Consider the following 24,691-nt stretch of genomic DNA (forward strand, 5'->3'; position numbering starts at 1 on the left):
CCGTATTTGCATATCTGCCACTGTGCTGGATAATCCGTATAGGTGTTCGACTGTTCGAACCGTAATGCGCCAGAAATGGTACCGAAACCCCGTATTTACATATCTGCCACTGTGCAGGAGAATCCGTATAGGTGTTCGAGTGTTCGAACCGTAATGCGCAAGAAATGGTACGGAAACCCCGTATTTACATATCTGCCACTGTGCAGGAGAATCCGCATTCGAGTGTTCGAACCGTAATGCGCAAGAAATGGTATCGAAACCCCGTATTTACATATCTGCCACTGTGCAGGAGAATCCGTATAGGTGTTCGAGTGTTCGAACCGTAATGTGCAAGAAATGGTACGAAAACCCCGTATTTACATATCTGCCACTGTGTAGGAGAATCCGCATAGGTGTTCGAGTGTTCGAACCGTAACGTGCAAGAAATGGTATGTAAACCCCGTATTTACATATCTGCCACTGTGCAGGAGAATCCATATAGGTGTTCGAGTGTTCGAACCGTAACACGCAAGAAATGGTTCCGAAACCCCGTATTTACATATCTGCCACTATGCAGGAGAATCCGTATAGGTGTTCGAGTATTCGAACCGTAATGCGCAAGAAATGGTACCGAAACCCCGTATTTACATATCTGCCACTGTGCAGGAGAATCCGCATAGGTGCTCGAGTGTTCGAACCGTAATGCGCAAGAAATGGTACCGAAACCCCGTATTTACATATCTGCCACTGTGCAGGAGAACCCGTATAGGTGTTCAAGTGTTCGAACCGTAATGCGCAAGAAATGGTACGGAAACCCCGTATATACATATCTGCCACTGTGCAGGAGAATCCGTATAGGTGTTCGAGTGTTCGAACCGTAATGCGTGAGAAATGGTATGTAAACCCCGTATTTACATATCTGCCACTGTGCTGGATAATCCGTATAGGTGTTCGACTGTTCGAACCGTAATGCGCCAGAAATGGTACCGAAACCCCGTATTTACATATCTGCCACTGTGCAGGAGAATCTGTATAGGTGTTCGAGTGTTCGAACCGTAATGCGCAAGAAATGGTACGGAAACCCCGTATTTACATATCTGCCACTGTGCAGGAGAATCCGCATTCGAGTGTTCGAACCGTAATGCGCAAGAAATGGTATCGAAACGCCGTATTTACATATCTGCCACTGTGCAGGAGAATCCGTATAGGTGTTCGAGTGTTCGAACCGTAATGCGTGAGAAATGGTATGTAAATCCCGTATTTGCATATCTGCCACTGTGCTGGATAATCCGTATAGGTGTTCGACTGTTCGAACCGTAATGCGCCAGAAATGGTACCGAAACCCCGTATTTACATATCTGCCACTGTGCAGGAGAATCCGTATAGGTGTTCGAGTGTTCGAACCGTAATGCGCAAGAAATGGTACGGAAACCCCGTATTTACATATCTGCCACTGTGCAGGAGAATCCGCATTCGAGTGTTCGAACCGTAATGCGCAAGAAATGGTATCGAAACCCCGTATTTACATATCTGCCACTGTGCAGGAGAATCCGTATAGGTGTTCGAGTGTTCGAACCGTAATGTGCAAGAAATGGTACGAAAACCCCGTATTTACATATCTGCCACTGTGTAGGAGAATCCGCATAGGTGTTCGAGTGTTCGAACCGTAACGTGCAAGAAATGGTATGTAAACCCCGTATTTACATATCTGCCACTGTGCAGGAGAATCCATATAGTTGTTCGAGTGTTCGAACCGTAACGCGCAAGAAATGGTTCCGAAACCCCGTATTTACATATCTGCCACTATGCAGGAGAATCCGTATAGGTGTTCGTGTATTCGAACCGTAATGCGCAAGAAATGGTACCGAAACCCCGTATTTACATATCTGCCACTGTGCAGGAGAATCCGCATAGGTGCTCGAGTGTTCGAACCGTAATGCGCAAGAAATGGTACCGAAACCCCGTATTTACATATCTGCCACTGTGCAGGAGAATCCGTATAGGTGTTCGAGTGTTCGAACCGTAATGTGCAAGAAATGGTACGGAAACCCCGTATTTACATATCTGCCACTGTGCAGGAGAATCCGTATAGGTGTTCGAGTGTTCGAACTGTAATGCGTGAGAAATGGTATGTAAATCCCGTATTTGCATATCTGCCACTTTGCTGGATAATCCGTATAGGTGTTCGACTGTTCGAACCGTAATACGCCAGAAATGGTACCGAAACCCCGTATTTACATATCTGCCACTGTGCAGGAGAATCCGTATAGGTGTTCGAGTGTTCGAACCGTAATGCGCAAGAAATGGTACGGAAACCCCGTATTTACATATCTGCCACTGTGCAGGAGAATCCGCATTCGAGTGTTCGAACCGTAATGCGCAAGAAATGGTATCGAAACCCCGTATTTACATATCTGCCACTGTGCAGGAGAATCCGTATAGGTGTTCGAGTGTTCGAACCGTAATGTGCAAGAAACGGTACGAAAACCCCGTATTTACATATCTGCCACTGTGTAGGAGAATCCGCATAGGTGTTCGAGTGTTCGAACCGTAACGTGCAAGAAATGGTATGTAAACCCCGTATTTACATATCTGCCACTGTGCAGGAGAATCCATATAGGTGTTCGAGTGTTCGAACCGTAACGCGCAAGAAATGGTTCCGAAACCCCGTATTTACATATCTGCCACTATGCAGGAGAATCCGTATAGGTGTTCGAGTATTCGAACCGTAATGCGCAAGAAATGGTACCGAAACCCCGTATTTACATATCTGCCACTGTGCAGGAGAATCCGCATAGGTGCTTGAGTGTTCGAACCGTAATGCGCAAGAAATGGTACCGAAACCCCGTATTTACATATCTGCCACTGTGCAGGAGAACCCGTATAGGTGTTCAAGTGTTCGAACCGTAATGCGCAAGAAATGGTACGGAAACCCCGTATATACATATCTGCCACTGTGCAGGAGAATCCGTATAGGTGTTCGAGTGTTCGAACCGTAATGCGTGAGAAATGGTATGTAAACCCCGTATTTACATATCTGCCACTGTGCTGGATAATCCGTATAGGTGTTCGACTGTTCGAACCGTAATGCGCCAGAAATGGTACCAAAACCCCGTATTTACATATCTGCCACTGTGCAGGAGAATCTGTATAGGTGTTCGAGTGTTCGAACCGTAATGCGCAAGAAATGGTACGGAAACCCCGTATTTACATATCTGCCACTGTGCAGGAGAATCCGCATTCGAGTGTTCGAACCGTAATGCGCAAGAAATGGTATCGAAACCCCGTATTTACATATCTGCCACTGTGCAGGAGAATCCGTATAGGTGTTCGAGTGTTCGAACCGTAATGCGTGAGAAATGGTATGTAAATCCCGTATTTGCATATCTGCCACTGTGCTGGATAATCCGTATAGGTGTTCGACTGTTCGAACCGTAATGCGCCAGAAATGGTACCGAAACCCCGTATTTACATATCTGCCACTGTGCAGGAGAATCCGTATAGGTGTTCGAGTGTTCGAACCGTAATGCGCAAGAAATGGTACGGAAACCCCGTATTTACATATCTGCCACTGTGCAGGAGAATCCGCATTCGAGTGTTCGAACCGTAATGCGCAAGAAATGGTATCGAAACCCCGTATTTACATATCTGCCACTGTGCAGGAGAATCCGTATAGGTGTTCGAGTGTTCGAACCGTAATGTGCAAGAAATGGTACGAAAACCCCGTATTTACATATCTGCCACTGTGTAGGAGAATCCGCATAGGTGTTCGAGTGTTCGAACCGTAACGTGCAAGAAATGGTATGTAAACCCCGTATTTACATATCTGCCACTGTGCAGGAGAATCCATATAGTTGTTCGAGTGTTCGAACCGTAACGCGCAAGAAATGGTTCCGAAACCCCGTATTTACATATCTGCCACTATGCAGGAGAATCCGTATAGGTGTTCGAGTATTCGAACCGTAATGCGCAAGAAATGGTACCGAAACCCCGTATTTACATATCTGCCACTGTGCAGGAGAATCCGCATAGGTGCTCGAGTGTTCGAACCGTAATGCGCAAGAAATGGTACCGAAACCCCGTATTTACATATCTGCCACTGTGCAGGAGAATCCGTATAGGTGTTCGAGTGTTCGAACCGTAATGTGCAAGAAATGGTACGGAAACCCCGTATTTACATATCTGCCACTGTGCAGGAGAATCCGTATAGGTGTTCGAGTGTTCGAACTGTAATGCGTGAGAAATGGTATGTAAATCCCGTATTTGCATATCTGCCACTTTCCTGGATAATCCGTATAGGTGTTCGACTGTTCGAACCGTAATACGCCAGAAATGGTACCGAAACCCCGTATTTACATATCTGCCACTGTGCAGGAGAATCCGTATAGGTGTTCGAGTGTTCGAACCGTAATGCGCAAGAAATGGTACGGAAACCCCGTATTTACATATCTGCCACTGTGCAGGAGAATCCGCATTCGAGTGTTCGAACCGTAATGCGCAAGAAATGGTATCGAAACCCCGTATTTACATATCTGCCACTGTGCAGGAGAATCCGTATAGGTGTTCGAGTGTTCGAACCGTAATGTGCAAGAAATGGTACGAAAACCCCGTATTTACATATCTGCCACTGTGTAGGAGAATCCGCATAGGTGTTCGAGTGTTCGAACCGTAACGTGCAAGAAATGGTATGTAAACCCCGTATTTACATATCTGCCACTGTGCAGGAGAATCCATATAGGTGTTCGAGTGTTCGAACCGTAACGCGCAAGAAATGGTTCCGAAACCCCGTATTTACATATCTGCCACTATGCAGGAGAATCCGTATAGGTGTTCGAGTATTCGAACCGTAATGCGCAAGAAATGGTACCGAAACCCCGTATTTACATATCTGCCACTGTGCAGGAGAATCCGCATAGGTGCTCGAGTGTTCGAACCGTAATGCGCAAGAAATGGTACCGAAACCCCGTATTTACATATCTGCCACTGTGCAGGAGAACCCGTATAGGTGTTCAAGTGTTCGAACCGTAATGCGCAAGAAATGGTACGGAAACCCCGTATATACATATCTGCCACTGTGCAGGAGAATCCGTATAGGTGTTCGAGTGTTCGAACCGTAATGCGTGAGAAATGGTATGTAAATCCCGTATTTACATATCTGCCACTGTGCTGGATAATCCGTATAGGTGTTCGACTGTTCGAACCGTAATGCGCCAGAAATGGTACCGAAACCCCGTATTTACATATCTGCCACTGTGCAGGAGAATCTGTATAGGTGTTCGAGTGTTCGAACCGTAATGCGCAAGAAATGGTACGGAAACCCCGTATTTACATATCTGCCACTGTGCAGGAGAATCCGCATTCGAGTGTTCGAACCGTAATGCGCAAGAAATGGTATCGAAACCCCGTATTTACATATCTGCCACTGTGCAGGAGAATCCGTATAGGTGTTCGAGTGTTCAAACCGTAATGCGTGAGAAATGGTATGTAAATCCCGTATTTGCATATCTGCCACTGTGCTGGATAATCCGTATAGGTGTTCGACTGTTCGAACCGTAATGCGCCAGAAATGGTACCGAAACCCCGTATTTACATATCTGCCACTGTGCAGGAGAATCCGTATAGGTGTTCGAGTGTTCGAACCGTAATGCGCAAGAAATGGTACGGAAACCCCGTATTTACATATCTGCCACTGTGCAGGAGAATCCGCATTCGAGTGTTCGAACCGTAATGCGCAAGAAATGGTATCGAAACCCCGTATTTACATATCTGCCACTGTGCAGGAGAATCCGTATAGGTGTTCGAGTGTTCGAACCGTAATGTGCAAGAAATGGTACGAAAACCCCGTATTTACATATCTGCCACTGTGTAGGAGAATCCGCATAGGTGTTCGAGTGTTCGAACCGTAACGTGCAAGAAATGGTATGTAAACCACGTATTTACATATCTGCCACTGTGCAGGAGAATCCATATAGGTGTTCGAGTGTTCGAACCGTAACGCGCAAGAAATGGTTCCGAAACCCCGTATTTACATATCTGCCACTATGCAGGAGAATCCGTATAGGTGTTCGAGTATTCGAACCGTAATGCGCAAGAAATGGTACCGAAACCCCGTATTTACATATCTGCCACTGTGCAGGAGAATCCGCATAGGTGCTCGAGTGTTCGAACCGTAATGCGCAAGAAATGGTACCGAAACCCCGTATTTACATATCTGCCACTGTGCAGGAGAATCCGTATAGGTGTTCGAGTGTTCGAACCGTAATGTGCAAGAAATGGTACGGAAACCCCGTATATACATATCTGCCACTGTGCAGGAGAATCCGTATAGGTGTTCGAGTGTTCGAACTGTAATGCGTGAGAAATGGTATGTAAATCCCGTATTTGCATATCTGCCACTTTGCTGGATAATCCGTATAGGTGTTCGACTGTTCGAACCGTAATACGCCAGAAATGGTACCGAAACCCCGTATTTACATATCTGCCACTGTGCAGGAGAATCCGTATAGGTGTTCGAGTGTTCGAACCGTAATGCGCAAGAAATGGTACGGAAACCCCGTATTTACATATCTGCCACTGTGCAGGAGAATCCGCATTCGAGTGTTCGAACCGTAATGCGCAAGAAATGGTATCGAAACCCCGTATTTACATATCTGCCACTGTGCAGGAGAATCCGTATAGGTGTTCGAGTGTTCGAACCGTAATGCGTGAGAAATGGTATGTAAATCCCGTATTTGCATATCTGCCACTGTGCTGGATAATCCGTATAGGTGTTCGACTGTTCGAACCGTAATGCGCCAGAAATGGTACCGAAACCCCGTATTTACATATCTGCCACTGTGCAGGAGAATCCGTATAGGTGTTCGAGTGTTCGAACCGTAATGCGCAAGAAATGGTACGGAAACCCCGTATTTACATATCTGCCACTGTGCAGGAGAATCCGCATTCGAGTGTTCGAACCGTAATGCGCAAGAAATGGTATCGAAACCCCGTATTTACATATCTGCCACTGTGCAGGAGAATCCGTATAGGTGTTCGAGTGTTCGAACCGTAATGTGCAAGAAATGGTACGAAAACCCCGTATTTACATATCTGCCACTGTGTAGGAGAATCCGCATAGGTGTTCGAGTGTTCGAACCGTAACGTGCAAGAAATGGTATGTAAACCCCGTATTTACATATCTGCCACTGTGCAGGAGAATCCATATAGTTGTTCGAGTTTTCGAACCGTAACGCGCAAGAAATGGTTCCGAAACCCCGTATTTACATATCTGCCACTATGCAGGAGAATCCGTATAGGTGTTCGAGTATTCGAACCGTAATGCGCAAGAAATGGTACCGAAACCCCCTATTTACATATCTGCCACTGTGCAGGGGAATCCGCATAGGTGCTCGAGTGTTCGAACCGTAATGCGCAAGAAATGGTACCGAAACCCCGTATTTACATATCTGCCACTGTGCAGGAGAATCCGTATAGGTGTTCGAGTGTTCGAACCGTAATGTGCAAGAAATGGTACGGAAACCCCGTATTTACATATCTGCCACTGTGCAGGAGAATCCGTATAGGTGTTCGAGTGTTCGAACTGTAATGCGTGAGAAATGGTATGTAAATCCCGTATTTGCATATCTGCCACTTTGCTGGATAATCCGTATAGGTGTTCGACTGTTCGAACCGTAATACGCCAGAAATGGTACCGAAACCCCGTATTTACATATCTGCCACTGTGCAGGAGAATCCGTATAGGTGTTCGAGTGTTCGAACCGTAATGCGCAAGAAATGGTACGGAAACCCCGTATTTACATATCTGCCACTGTGCAGGAGAATCCGCATTCGAGTGTTCGAACCGTAATGCGCAAGAAATGGTATCGAAACCCCGTATTTACATATCTGCCACTGTGCAGGAGAATCCGTATAGGTGTTCGAGTGTTCGAACCGTAATGTGCAAGAAATGGTACGAAAACCCCGTATTTACATATCTGCCACTGTGTAGGAGAATCCGCATAGGTGTTCGAGTGTTCGAACCGTAACGTGCAAGAAATGGTATGTAAACCCCGTATTTACATATCTGCCACTGTGCAGGAGAATCCATATAGGTGTTCGAGTGTTCGAACCGTAACGCGCAAGAAATGGTTCCGAAACCCCGTATTTACATATCTGCCACTATGCAGGAGAATCCGTATAGGTGTTCGAGTATTCGAACCGTAATGCGCAAGAAATGGTACCGAAACCCTGTATTTACATATCTGCCACTGTGCAGGAGAATCCGCATAGGTGCTCGAGTGTTCGAACCGTAATGCGCAAGAAATGGTACCGAAACCCCGTATTTACATATCTGCCACTGTGCAGGAGAACCCGTATAGGTGTTCAAGTGTTCGAACCGTAATGCGCAAGAAATGGTACGGAAACCCCGTATATACATATCTGCCACTGTGCAGGAGAATCCGTATAGGTGTTCGAGTGTTCGAACCGTAATGCGTGAGAAATGGTATGTAAATCCCGTATTTACATATCTGCCACTGTGCTGGATAATCCGTATAGGTGTTCGACTGTTCGAACCGTAATGCGCCAGAAATGGTACCGAAACCCCGTATTTACATATCTGCCACTGTGCAGGAGAATCTGTATAGGTGTTCGAGTGTTCGAACCGTAATGCGCAAGAAATGGTACGGAAACCCCGTATTTACATATCTGCCACTGTGCAGGAGAATCCGCATTCGAGTGTTCGAACCGTAATGCGCAAGAAATGGTATCGAAACCCCGTATTTACATATCTGCCACTGTGCAGGAGAATCCGTATAGGTGTTCGAGTGTTCGAACCGTAATGCGTGAGAAATGGTATGGAAATCCCGTATTTGCATATCTGCCACTGTGCTGGATAATCCGTATAGGTGTTCGACTGTTCGAACCGTAATGCGCCAGAAATGGTACCGAAACCCCGTATTTACATATCTGCCACTGTGCAGGAGAATCCGTATAGGTGTTCGAGTGTTCGAACCGTAATGCGCAAGAAATGGTACGGAAACCCCGTATTTACATATCTGCCACTGTGCAGGAGAATCCGCATTCGAGTGTTCGAACCGTAATGCGCAAGAAATGGTATCGAAACCCCGTATTTACATATCTGCCACTGTGCAGGAGAATCCGTATAGGTGTTCGAGTGTTCGAACCGTAATGTGCAAGAAATGGTACGAAAACCCCGTATTTACATATCTGCCACTGTGTAGGAGAATCCGCATAGGTGTTCGAGTGTTCGAACCGTAACGTGCAAGAAATGGTATGTAAACCCCGTATTTACATATCTGCCACTGTGCAGGAGATTCCATATAGGTGTTCGAGTGTTCGAACCGTAACGCGCAAGAAATGGTTCCGAAACCCCGTATTTACATATCTGCCACTATGCAGGAGAATCCGTATAGGTGTTCGAGTATTCGAACCGTAATGCGCAAGAAATGGTACCGAAACCCCGTATTTACATATCTGCCACTGTGCAGGAGAATCCGCATAGGTGCTCGAGTGTTCGAACCGTAATGCGCAAGAAATGGTACCGAAACCCCGTATTTACATATCTGCCACTGTGCAGGAGAATCCGTATAGGTGTTCGAGTGTTCGAACCGTAATGTGCAAGAAATGGTACGGAAACCCCGTATTTACATATCTGCCACTGTGCAGGAGAATCCGTATAGGTGTTCGAGTGTTCGAACTGTAATGCGTGAGAAATGGTATGTAAATCCCGTATTTGCATATCTGCCACTTTGCTGGATAATCCGTATAGGTGTTCGACTGTTCGAACCGTAATACGCCAGAAATGGTACCGAAACCCCGTATTTACATATCTGCCACTGTGCAGGAGAATCCGTATAGGTGTTCGAGTGTTCGAACCGTAATGCGCAAGAAATGGTACGGAAACCCCGTATTTACATATCTGCCACTGTGCAGGAGAATCCGCATTCGAGTGTTCGAACCGTAATGCGCAAGAAATGGTATCGAAACCCCGTATTTACATATCTGCCACTGTGCAGGAGAATCCGTATAGGTGTTCGAGTGTTCGAACCGTAATGTGCAAGAAATGGTACGAAAACCCCGTATTTACATATCTGCCACTGTGTAGGAGAATCCGCATAGGTGTTCGAGTGTTCGAACCGTAACGTGCAAGAAATGGTATGTAAACCCCGTATTTACATATCTGCCACTGTGCAGGAGAATCCATATAGGTGTTCGAGTGTTCGAACCGTAACGCGCAAGAAATGGTTCCGAAACCCCGTATTTACATATCTGCCACTATGCAGGAGAATCCGTATAGGTGTTCGAGTATTCGAACCGTAATGCGCAAGAAATGGTACCGAAACCCCGTATTTACATATCTGCCACTGTGCAGGAGAATCCGCATAGGTGCTCGAGTGTTCGAACCGTAATGCGCAAGAAATGGTACCGAAACCCCGTATTTACATATCTGCCACTGTGCAGGAGAACCCGTATAGGTGTTCAAGTGTTCGAACCGTAATGCGCAAGAAATGGTACGGAAACCCCGTATATACATATCTGCCACTGTGCAGGAGAATCCGTATAGGTGTTCGAGTGTTCGAACCGTAATGCGTGAGAAATGGTATGTAAACCCCGTATTTACATATCTGCCACTGTGCTGGATAATCCGTATAGGTGTTCGACTGTTCGAACCGTAATGCGCCAGAAATGGTACCGAAACCCCGTATTTACATATCTGCCACTGTGCAGGAGAATCCGTATAGGTGTTCGAGTGTTCGAACCGTAATGCGCAAGAAATGGTACGGAAACCCCGTATTTACATATCTGCCACTGTGCAGGAGAATCCGCATTCGAGTGTTCGAACCGTAATGCGCAAGAAATGGTATCGAAACCCCGTATTTACATATCTGCCACTGTGCAGGAGAATCCGTATAGGTGTTCGAGTGTTCGAACCGTAATGCGTGAGAAATGGTATGTAAATCCCGTATTTACATATCTGCCACTGTGCTGGATAATCCGTATAGGTGTTCGACTGTTCGAACCGTAATGCGCCAGAAATGGTACCGAAACCCCGTATTTACATATCTGCCACTGTGCAGGAGAATCTGTATAGGTGTTCGATTGTTCGAACCGTAATGCGCAAGAAATGGTACGGAAACCCCGTATTTACATATCTGCCACTGTGCAGGAGAATCCGCATTCGAGTGTTCGAACCGTAATGCGCAAGAAATGGTATCGAAACCCCGTATTTACATATCTGCCACTGTGCAGGAGAATCCGTATAGGTGTTCGAGTGTTCGAACCGTAATGCGTGAGAAATGGTATGTAAATCCCGTATTTGCATATCTGCCACTGTGCTGGATAATCCGTATAGGTGTTCGACTGTTCGAACCGTAATGCGCCAGAAATGGTACCGAAACCCCGTATTTACATATCTGCCACTGTGCAGGAGAATCCGTATAGGTGTTCGAGTGTTCGAACCGTAATGCGCAAGAAATGGTACGGAAACCCCGTATTTACATATCTGCCACTGTGCAGGAGAATCCGCATTCGAGTGTTCGAACCGTAATGCGCAAGAAATGGTATCGAAACCCCGTATTTACATATCTGCCACTGTGCAGGAGAATCCGTATAGGTGTTCGAGTGTTCGAACCGTAATGTGCAAGAAATGGTACGAAAACCCCGTATTTACATATCTGCCACTGTGTAGGAGAATCCGCATAGGTGTTCGAGTGTTCGAACCGTAACGTGCAAGAAATGGTATGTAAACCCCGTATTTACATATCTGCCACTGTGCAGGAGAATCCATATAGGTGTTCGAGTGTTCGAACCGTAACGCGCAAGAAATGGTTCCGAAACCCCGTATTTACATATCTGCCACTATGCAGGAGAATCCGTATAGGTGTTCGAGTATTCGAACCGTAATGCGCAAGAAATGGTACCGAAACCCCGTATTTACATATCTGCCACTGTGCAGGAGAATCCGCATAGGTGCTCGAGTGTTCGAACCGTAATGCGCAAGAAATGGTACCGAAACCCCGTATTTACATATCTGCCACTGTGCAGGAGAATCCGTATAGGTGTTCGAGTGTTCGAACCGTAATGTGCAAGAAATGGTACGGAAACCCCGTATTTACATATCTGCCACTGTGCAGGAGAATCCGTATAGGTGTTCGAGTGTTCGAACTGTAATGCGTGAGAAATGGTATGTAAATCCCGTATTTGCATATCTGCCACTTTGCTGGATAATCCGTATAGGTGTTCGACTGTTCGAACCGTAATACGCCAGAAATGGTACCGAAACCCCGTATTTACATATCTGCCACTGTGCAGGAGAATCCGTATAGGTGTTCGAGTGTTCGAACCGTAATGCGCAAGAAATGGTACGGAAACCCCGTATTTACATATCTGCCACTGTGCAGGAGAATCCGCATTCGAGTGTTCGAACCGTAATGCGCAAGAAATGGTATCGAAACCCCGTATTTACATATCTGCCACTGTGCAGGAGAATCCGTATAGGTGTTCGAGTGTTCGAACCGTAATGTGCAAGAAATGGTACGAAAACCCCGTATTTACATATCTGCCACTGTGTAGGAGAATCCGCATAGGTGTTCGAGTGTTCGAACCGTAACGTGCAAGAAATGGTATGTAAACCCCGTATTTACATATCTGCCACTGTGCAGGAGAATCCATATAGGTGTTCGAGTGTTCGAACCGTAACGCGCAAGAAATGGTTCCGAAACCCCGTATTTACATATCTGCCACTATGCAGGATAATCCGTATAGGTGTTCGAGTATTCGAACCGTAATGCGCAAGAAATGGTACCGAAACCCCGTATTTACATATCTGCCACTGTGCAGGAGAATCCGCATAGGTGCTCGAGTGTTCGAACCGTAATGCGCAAGAAATGGTACCGAAACCCCGTATTTACATATCTGCCACTGTGCAGGAGAACCCGTATAGGTGTTCAAGTGTTCGAACCGTAATGCGCAAGAAATGGTACGGAAACCCCGTATATACATATCTGCCACTGTGCAGGAGAATCCGTATAGGTGTTCGAGTGTTCGAACCGTAATGCGTGAGAAATGGTATGTAAACCCCGTATTTACATATCTGCCACTGTGCTGGATAATCCGTATAGGTGTTCGACTGTTCGAACCGTAATGCGCCAGAAATGGTACCGAAACCCCGTATTTACATATCTGCCACTGTGCAGGAGAATCCGTATAGGTGTTCGAGTGTTCGAACCGTAATGCGCAAGAAATGGTACGGAAACCCCGTATTTACATATCTGCCACTGTGCAGGAGAATCCGCATTCGAGTGTTCGAACCATAATGCGCAAGAAATGGTATCGAAACCCCGTATTTACATATCTGCCACTGTGCAGGAGAATCCGTATAGGTGTTCGAGTGTTCGAACCGTAATGCGTGAGAAATGGTATGTAAATCCCGTATTTGCATATCTGCCACTGTGCTGGATAATCCGTATGGGTGTTCGACTGTTCGAACCGTAATGCGCCAGAAATGGTACCGAAACCCCGTATTTACATATCTGCCACTGTGCAGGAGAATCCGTATAGGTGTTCGAGTGTTCGAACCGTAATGCGCAAGAAATGGTACGGAAACCCCGTATTTACATATCTGCCACTGTGCAGGAGAATCCGCATTCGAGTGTTCGAACCGTAATGCGCAAGAAATGGTATCGAAACCCCGTATTTACATATCTGCCACTGTGCAGGAGAATCCGTATAGGTGTTCGAGTGTTCGAACCGTAATGTGCAAGAAATGGTACGAAAACCCCGTATTTACATATCTGCCACTGTGTAGGAGAATCCGCATAGGTGTTCGAGTGTTCGAACCGTAACGTGCAAGAAATGGTATGTAAACCCCGTATTTACATATCTGCCACTGTGCAGGAGAATCCATATAGGTGTTCGAGTGTTCGAACCGTAACGCGCAAGAAATGGTTCCGAAACCCCGTATTTACATATCTGCCACTATGCAGGAGAATCCGTATAGGTGTTCGAGTATTCGAACCGTAATGCGCAAGAAAGGGTACCGAAACCCCGTATTTACATATCTGCCACTGTGCAGGAGAATCCGCATAGGTGCTCGAGTGTTCGAACCGTAATGCGCAAGAAATGGTACCGAAACCCCGTATTTACATATCTGCCACTGTGCAGGAGAATCCGTATAGGTGTTCGAGTGTTCGAACCGTAATGTGCAAGAAATGGTACGGAAACCCCGTATTTACATATCTGCCACTGTGCAGGAGAATCCGTATAGGTGTTCGAGTGTTCGAACCGTAATGCGTGAGAAATGGTATGTAAATCCCGTATTTGCATATCTGCCACTTTGCTGGATAATCCGTATAGGTGTTCGACTGTTCGAACCGTAATGCGCCAGAAATGGTACCGAAACCCCGTATTTACATATCTGCCACTGTGCAGGAGAATCCGTATAGGTGTTCGAGTGTTCGAACCGTAATGCGCAAGAAATGGTACGGAAACCCCGTATTTACATATCTGCCACTGTGCAGGAGAATCCGCATTCGAGTGTTCGAACCGTAATGCGCAAGAAATGGTATCGAAACCCCGTATTTACATATCTGCCACTGTGCAGGAGAATCCGTATAGGTGTTCGAGTGTTCGAACCGTAATGTGCAAGAAATGGTACGAAAACCCCGTATTTACATATCTGCCACTGTGTAGGAGAATCCGCATAGGTGTTCGAGTGTTCGAACCGTAACGTGCAAGAAATGGTATGTAAACCCCGTATTTACATATCTGCCACTGTGCAGGAGAATCCATATAGGTGTTCGAGTGTTCGAACCGTAACGCGCAAGAAATGGTTCCGAAACCCCGTATTTACATATCTGCCACTATGCAGGAGAATCCGTATAGGTGTTCGAGTATTCGAACCGTAATGCGCAAGAAATGGTACCGAAACCCCGTATTTACATATCTGCCACTGTGCAGGAGAATCCGCATAGGTGCTCGAGTGTTCGAACCGTAATGCGCAAAAAATGGTACCGAAACCCCGTATTTACATATCTGCCACTGTGCAGGAGAACCCGTATAGGTGTTCAAGTGTTCGAACCGTAATGCGCTAGAAATGGTACGGAAACCCCGTATATACATATCTGCCACTGTGCAGGAGAATCCGTATAGGTGTTCGACTGTTCGAACCGTAATGCGTGAGAAATGGTATGTAAACCCCGTATTTACATATCTGCCACTGTGCTGGATAATCCGTATAGGTGTTCGACTGTTCGAACCGTAATGCGCCAGAAATGGTACCGAAACCCCGTATTTACATATCTGCCACTGTGCAGGAGAATCCGTATAGGTGTTCGAGTGTTCGAACCGTAATGCGCAAGAAATGGTACGGAAACCCCGTATTTACATATCTGCCACTGTGCAGGAGAATCCGCATTCGAGTGTTCGAACCGTAATGCGCAAGAAATGGTATCGAAACCCCGTATTTACATATCTGCCACTGTGCAGGAGAATCCGTATAGGTGTTCGAGTGTTCGAACCGTAATGCGTGAGAAATGGTATGTAAATCCCGTATTTGCATATCTGCCACTGTGCTGGATAATCCGTATAGGTGTTCGACTGTTCGAACCGTAATGCGCCAGAAATGGTACCGAAACCCCGTATTTACATATCTGCCACTGTGCAGGAGAATCCGTATAGGTGTTCGAGTGTTCGAACCGTAATGCGCAAGAAATGGTACGGAAACCCCGTATTTACATATCTGCCACTGTGCAGGAGAATCCGCATTCGAGTGTTCGAACCGTAATGCGCAAGAAATGGTATCGAAACCCCGTATTTACATATCTGCCACTGTGCAGGAGAATCCGTATAGGTGTTCGAGTGTTCGAACCGTAATGTGCAAGAAATGGTACGGAAACCCCGTATTTACATATCTGCCACTGTGCAGGAGAATCCGTATAGGTGTTCGAGTGTTCGAACCGTAATGCGTGAGAAATGGTATGTAAACCCCGTATTTACATATCTGCCACTGTGCTGGATATTCCGTATAGGTGTTCGACTGTTCGAACCGTAATGCGCCAGAAATGGTACCGAAACCCCGTATTTACATATCTGCCACTGTGCAGGAGAATCCGTATAGGTGTTCGAGTGTTCGAACCGTAATGCGCAAGAAATGGTACGGAAACCCCGTATTTACATATCTGCCACTGTGCAGGAGAATCCGCATTCGAGTGTTCGAACCGTAATGCGCAAGAAATGGTATCGAAACCCCGTATTTACATATCTGCCACTGTGCAGGAGAATCCGTATAGGTGTTCGAGTGTTCGAACCGTAATGTGCAAGAAATGGTACGGAAACCCCGTATTTACATATCTGCCACTGTGTAGGAGAATCCGCATAGGTGTTCGAGTGTTCGAACCGTAACGTGCAAGAAATGGTATGTAAACCCCGTATTTACATATCTGCCACTGTGCAGGAGAATCCATATAGGTGTTCGAGTGTTCGAACCGTAACGCGCAAGAAATGGTTCCGAAACCCCGTATTTACATATCTGCCACTATGCAGGAGAATCCGTATAGGTGTTCGAGTGTTCGAACCGTAATGCGCAAGAAATGGTACGGAAACCCCGTATTTACATATCTGCCACTGTGCAGGAGAATCCGCATTCGAGTGTTCGAACCGTAATGCGCAAGAAATGGTATCGAAACCCCGTATTTACATATCTGCCACTGTGCAGGAGAATCCGTATAGGTGTTCGAGTGTTCGAACCGTATTGTGCAAGAAATGGTACGGAAACCCCGTATTTACATATCTGCCACTGTGCAGGAGAATCCGTATAGGTGTTCGAGTGTTCGAACCGTAATGCGTGAGAAATGGTATGTAAACCCCGTATTTACATATCTGCCACTATGCTGGATATTCCGTATAGGTGTTCGACTGTTCGAACCGTAATGCGCCAGAAATGGTACCGAAACCCCGTATTTACATATCTGCCACTGTGCAGGAGAATCCGTATAGGTGTTCGAGTGTTCGAACCGTAATGCGCAAGAAATGGTATCGAAACCCCGTATTTACATATCTGCCACTGTGCTGGAGAATCCGTATAGGTGTTCGAGTGTTCGAACCGTAATGTGCAAGAAATGGTACGGAAACCCCGTATTTACATATCTGCCACTGTGCAGGAGAATCCGTATAGGTGTTCGAGTGTTCGAACCGTAATGCGTGAGAAATGGTATGTAAATCCCGTATTTGCATATCTGCCACTGTGCTGGATAATCCGTATAGGTGTTCGACTGTTCGAACCGTAATGCGCCAGAAATGGTACCGAAACCCCGTATTTACATATCTGCCACTGTGCAGGAGAATCCGCATAGGTGTTCGAGTGTTCGAACCGTAATGCGCAAGAAATGGTACGGAAACCCCGTATTTACATATCTGCCACTGTGCAGGAGAATCCGCATTCGAGTGTTCGAACCGTAATGCGCAAGAAATGGTATCGAAACCCCGTATTTACATATCTGCCACTGTGCAGGAGAATCCGTATAGGTGTTCGAGTGTTCGAACCGTAATGTGCAAGAAATGGTACGAAAACCCCGTATTTACATATCTGCCACTGTGTAGGAGAATCCGCATAGGTGTTCGAGTGTTCGAACCGTAACGTGGAAGAAATGGTATGTAAACCCCGTATTTACATATCTGCCACTGTGCAGGAGAATCCATATAGGTGTTCGAGTGTTCGAACCGTAACGCGCAAGAAATGGTTCCGAAACCCCGTATTTACATATCTGCCACTATGCAGGAGAATCCGTATAGGTATTCGAGTATTCGAACCGTAATGCGCAAGAAATGGTACCGAAACCCCGTATTTACATATCTGCCACTGTGCAGGAGAATCCGCATAGGTGCTCGAGTGTTCGAACCGTAATGCGCAAGAAATGGTACCGAAACCCCGTATTTACATATCTGCCACTGTGCAGGAGAATCCGTATAGGTGTTCGAGTGTTCGAACCGTAATGTGCAAGAAATGGTACGGAAACCCCGTATTTACATATCTGCCACTGTGCAGGAGAATCCGTATAGGTGTTCGAGTGTTCGAACCGTAATGCGTGAGAAATGGTATGTAAATCCCGTATTTGCATATCTGCCACTTTGCTGGATAATCCGTATAGGTGTTCGACTGTTCGAACCGTAATGCGCCAGAAATGGTACCGAAACCCCGTATTTACATATCTGCCACTGTGCAGGAGAATCCGTATAGGTGTTCGAGTGTTCGAACCGTAATGCGCAAGAAATGGTACGGAAACCCCGTATTTACATATCTGCCACTGTGCAGGAGAATCCGCATTCGAGTGTTCGAACCGTAATGCGCAAGAAATGGTATCGAAACCCCGTATTTACATATCTGCCACTGTGCAGGAGAATCCGTATAGGTGTTCGAGTGTTCGAACCGTAATGTGCAAGAAATGGTACGAAAACCCCGTATTTACATATCTGCCACTGTGTAGGAGAATCCGCATAGGTGTTCGAGTGTTCGAACCGTAACGTGCAAGAAATGGTATGTAAACCCCGTATTTACATATCTGCCACTGTGCAGGAGAATCCATATAGGTGTTCGAGTTTTCGAACCGTAACGCGCAAGAAATGGTTCCGAAATCCCGTATTTACATATCTGCCACTATGCAGGAGAATCCGTATAGGTGTTCGAGTATTCGAACCGTAATGCGCAAGAAATGGTACCGAAACCCCGTATTTACATATCTGCCACTGTGCAGGAGAATCCGTATAGGTGTTCGACTGTTCGAACCGTAATGCGTGAGAAATGGTATGTAAACCCCGTATTTACATATCTGCCACTGTGCTGGATAATCCGTATAGGTGTTCGACTGTTCGAACCGTAATGCGCCAGAAATGGTACCGAAACCCCGTATTTACATATCTGCCACTGTGCAGGAGAATCCGTATAGGTGTTCGAGTGTTCGAACCGTAATGCGCAAGAAATGGTACGGAAACCCCGTATTTACATATCTGCCACTGTGCAGGAGAATCCGCATTCGAGTGTTCGAACCGTAATGCGCAAGAAATGGTATCGAAACCCCGTATTTACATATCTGCCACTGTGCAGGAGAATCCGTATAGGTGTTCGAGTATTCGAACCGTAATGCGTGAGAAATGGTATGTAAATCCCGTATTTGCATATCTGCCACTGTGCTGGATAATCCGTATAGGTGTTCGACTGTTCGAACCGTAATGCGCCAGAAATGGTACCGAAACCCCGTATTTACATATCTGCCACTGTGCAGGAGAATCCGTATAGGTGTTCGAGTGTTCGAACCGTAATGCGCAAGAAATGGTACGGAAACCCCGTATTTACATATCTGCCACTGTGCAGGAGAATCCGCATTCGAGTGTTCGAACCGTAATGCGCAAGAAATGGTATCGAAACCCCGTATTTACATATCTGCCACTGTGCAGGAGAATCCGTATAGGTGTTCGAGTGTTCGAACCGTAATGTGCAAGAAATGGTACGGAAACCCCGTATTTACATATCTGCCACTGTGCAGGAGAATCCGTATAGGTGTTCGAGTGTTCGAACCGTAATGCGTGAGAAATGGTATGTAAACCCCGTATTTACATATCTGCCACTGTGCTGGATATTCCGTATAGGTGTTCGACTGTTCGAACCGTAATGCGCCAGAAATGGTACCGAAACCCCGTATTTACATATCTGCCACTGTGCAGGAGAATCCGTATAGGTGTTCGAGTGTTCGAACCGTAATGCGCAAGAAATGGTACGGAAACCCCGTATTTACATATCTGCCACTCTGCAGGAGAATCCGCATTCGAGTGTTCGAACCGTAATGCGCAAGAAATGGTATCGAAACCCCGTATTTACATATCTGCCACTGTGCAGGAGAATCCGTATAGGTGTTCGAGTGTTCGAACCGTAATGTGCAAGAAATGGTATGGAAACCCCGTATTTACATATCTGCCACTGTGTAGGAGAATCCGCATAGGTGTTCGAGTGTTCGAACCGTAACGTGCAAGAAATGGTATGTAAACCCCGTATTTACATATCTGCCACTGTGCAGGAGAATCCATATAGGTGTTCGAGTGTTCGAACCGTAACGCGCAAGAAATGGTTCCGAAACCCCGTATTTACATATCTGCCACTATGCAGGAGAATCCGTATAGGTGTTCGAGTGTTCGAACCGTAATGCGCAAGAAATGGTACGGAAACCCCGTATTTACATATCTGCCACTGTGCAGGAGAATCCGCATTCGAGTGTTCGAACCGTAATGCGCAAGAAATGGTATCGAAACCCCGTATTTACATATCTGCCACTGTGCAGGAGAATCCGTATAGGTGTTCGAGTGTTCGAACCGTAATGTGCAAGAAATGGTACGGAAACCCCGTATTTACATATCTGCCACTGTGCAGGAGAATCCGTATAGGTGTTCGAGTGTTCGAACCGTAATGCGTGAGAAATGGTATGTAAACCCCGTATTTACATATCTGCCACTGTGCTGGATATTCCGTATAGGTGTTCGACTGTTCGAGCCGTAATGCGCCAGAAATGGTACCGAAACCCCGTATTTACATATCTGCCACTGTGCAGGAGAATCCGTATAGGTGTTCGAGTGTTCGAACCGTAATGCGCAAGAAATGGTACGGAAACCCCGTATTTACATATCTGCCACTGTGCAGGAGAATCCGCATTCGAGTGTTCGAACCGTAATGCGCAAGAAATGGTATCAAAACCCCGTATTTACATATCTGCCACTGTGCAGGAGAATCCGTATAGGTGTTCGAGTGTTCGAACCGTAATGTGCAAGAAATGGTACGGAAACCCCGTATTTACATATCTGCCACTGTGTAGGAGAATCCGCATAGGTGTTCGAGTGTTCGAACCGTAACGTGCAAGAAATGGTATGTAAACCCCGTATTTACATATCTGCCACTGTGCAGGAGAATCCATATAGGTGTTCGAGTGTTCGAACCGTAACGCGCAAGAAATGGTTCCGAAACCCCGTATTTACATATCTGCCACTATGCAGGAGAATCCGTATAGGTGTTCGAGTGTTCGAACCGTAATGCGCAAGAAATGGTACCGAAACCCCGTATTTACATATCTGCCACTGTGCAGGAGAATCCGCATAGCTGCTCGAGTGTTCGAACCGTAATGCGCAAGAAATGGTACCGAAACCCCGTATTTACATATCTGCCACTGTGCAGGAGAACCCGTATAGGTGTTCAAGTGTTTGAACCGTAATGCGCAAGAAATGGTACGGAAACCCCGTATATACATATCTGCCACTGTGCAGGAGAATCCGTATAGGTGTTGGAGTGTTCGAACCGTAATGCGTGAGAAATGGTATGTAAACCCCGTATTTACATATCTGCCACTGTGCCGGATAATCCGTATAGGTGTTCGACTGTTCGAACCGTAATGCGCCAGAAATGGTACCGAAACCCCGTATTTACATATCTGCCACTGTGCAGGAGAATCCGTATAGGTGTTCGAGTGTTCGAACCGTAATGCGCAAGAAATTGTACGGAAACCCCGTATTTACATATCTGCCACTGTGCAGGAGAATCCGCATTCGAGTGTTCGAACCGTAATGCGCAAGAAATGGTATCGAAACCCCGTATTTACATATCTGCCACTGTGCAGTAGAATCCGTATAGGTGTTCGAGTGTTCGAACCGTAATGTGCAAGAAATGGTACGGAAACCCCGTATTTACATATCTGCCACTGTGCAGGAGAATCCGTATAGGTGTTCGAGTGTTCGAACCGTAATGCGTGAGAAATGGTATGTAAATCCCGTATTTGCATATCTGCCACTGTGCTGGATAATCCGTATAGGTGTTCGACTGTTCGAACCGTAATGCGCCAGAAATGGTACCGAAACCCCGTATTTACATATCTGCCACTGTGCAGGAGAATCCGTATAGGTGTTCGAGTGTTCGAACCGTAATGCGCAAGAAATGGTACGGAAACCCCGTATTTACATATCTGCCACTGTGCAGGAGAATCCGCATTCGAGTGTTCGAACCGTAATGCGCAAGAAATGGTATCGAAACCCCGTATTTACATATCTGCCACTGTGCAGGAGAATCCGTATAGGTGTTCGAGTGTTCGAACCGTAATGTGCAAGAAATGGTACGAAAACCCCGTATTTACATATCTGCCACTGTGTAGGAGAATCCGCATAGGTGTTCGAGTGTTCGAACCGTAACGTGCAAGAAATGGTATGTAAACCCCGTATTTACATATCTGCCACTGTGCAGGAGAATCCATATAGGTGTTCGAGTGTTCGAACCGTAACGCGCAAGAAATGGTTCCGAAACCCCGTATTTACATATCTGCCACTATGCAGGAGAATCCGTATAGGTGTTCGAGTGTTCGAACCGTAATGCGCAAGAAATGGTACCGAAACCCCGTATTTACATATCTGCCACTGTGCAGGAGAATCCGCATAGCTGCTCGAGTGTTCGAACCGTAATGCGCAAGAAATGGTACCGAAACCCCGTATTTACATATCTGCCACTGTGCAGGAGAACCCGTATAGGTGTTCAAGTGTTTGAACCGTAATGCGCAAGAAATGGTACGGAAACCCCGTATATACATATCTGCCACTGTGCAGGAGAATCCGTATAGGTGTTCGAGTGTTCGAACCGTAATGCGTGAGAAATGGTATGTAAACCCCGTATTTACATATCTGCCACTGTGCTGGATAATCCGTATAGGTGTTCGACTGTTCAAACCGTAATGCGCCAGAAATGGTACCGAAACCCCGTATTTACATATCTGCCACTGTGCAGGAGAATCCGTATAGGTGTTCGAGTGTTCGAACCGTAATGCGCAAGAAATGGTACGGAAACCCCGTATTTACATATCTGCCACTGTGCAGGAGAATCCGCATTCGAGTGTTCGAACCGTAATGCGCAAGAAATGGTATCGAAACCCCGTATTTACATATCTGCCACTGTGCAGGAGAATCCGTATAGGTGTTCGAGTGTTCGAACCGTAATGTGCAAGAAATGGTACGGAAACCCCGTATTTACATATCTGCCACTGTGCAGGAGAATCCGTATAGGTGTTCGAGTGTTCGAACCGTAATGCGTGAGAAATGGTATGTAAATCCCGTATTTGCATATCTGCCACTGTGCTGGATAATCCGTATAGGTGTTCGACTGTTCGAACCGTAATGCGCCAGAAATGGTACCGAAACCTCGTAGTTACATATCTGCCACTGTGCAGGAGAATCTGTATAGGTGTTCGAGTGTTCGAACCGTAATGCGCAAGAAATGGTACGGAAACCCCGTATTTACATATCTGCCACTGTGCAGGAGAATCCGCATTCGAGTGTTCGAACCGTAATGCGCAAGAAATGGTATCGAAACCCCGTATTTACATATCTGCCACTGTGCAGGAGAATCCGTATAGGTGTTCGAGTGTTCGAACCGTAATGTGCAAGAAATGGTACGAAAACCCCGTATTTACATATCTGCCACTGTGTAGGAGAATCCGCATAGGTGTTCGAGTGTTCGAACCGTAACGTGCAAGAAATGGTATGTAAACCCCGTATTTACATATCTGCCACTGTGCAGGAGAATCCATATAGGTGTTCGAGTGTTCGAACCGTAACGCGCAAGAAATGGTACCGAAACCCCGTATTTACATATCTGCCACTATGCAGGAGAATCCGTATAGGTGTTCGAGTATTCGAACCGTAATGCGCAAGAAATGGTACCGAAACCCCGTATTTACATATCTGCCACTGTGCAGGAGAATCCGCATAGGTGCTCGAGTGTTCGAACCGTAATGCGCAAGAAATGGTACCGAAACCCCGTATTTACATATCTGCCACTGTGCAGGAGAACCCGTATAGGTGTTCAAGTGTTCGAACCGTAATGCGCAAGAAACGGTACGGAAATCCCGTACATACATATCTGCCACTGTGCAGGAGAATCCGTATAGGTGTTCGAGTGTTCGAACCGTAATGCGTGAGAAATGGTATGTAAACCCCGTATTTACATATCTGCCACTGTGCTGGATAATCCGTATAGGTGTTCGACTGTTCGAACCGTAATGCGCCAGAAATGGTACCGAAACCCCGTATTTACATATCTGCCACTGTGCAGGAGAATCCGTATAGGTGTTCGAGTGTTCGAACCGTAATGCGCAAGAAATGGTACGGAAACCCCGTATTTACATATCTGCCACTGTGCAGGAGAATCCGTATAGGTGTTCGAGTGTTCGAACCGTAATGCGTGAGAAATGGTATGTAAACCCCGTATTTACATATCTGCCACTGTGCTGGATAATCCGTATAGGTGTTCGACTGTTCGAACCGTAATGCGCCAGAAATGGTACCGAAACCCCGTCTTTACATATCTGCCACTGTGCAGGAGAATCCGTATAGGTGTTCGAGTGTTCGAACCGTAATGCGCAAGAAATGGTACGGAAACCCCGTATTTACATATCTGCCACTGTGCAGGAGAATCCGCATTCGAGTGTTCGAACCGTAATGCGCAAGAAATGGTATCGAAACCCCGTATTTACATATCTGCCACTGTGCAGGAGAATCCGTATAGGTGTTCGAGTGTTCGAACCGTAATGTGCAAGAAATGGTACGGAAACCCCGTATTTACATATCTGCCACTGTGTAGGAGAATCCGCATAGGTGTTCGAGTGTTCGAACCGTAACGTGCAAGAAATGGTATGTAAAC

This window comes from Camellia sinensis, chromosome 15 (assembly GCF_055761805.1).
Source record: "Camellia sinensis isolate YWXY chromosome 15, ASM5576180v1, whole genome shotgun sequence".
Lineage (NCBI taxonomy): Eukaryota > Viridiplantae > Streptophyta > Magnoliopsida > Ericales > Theaceae > Camellia > Camellia sinensis.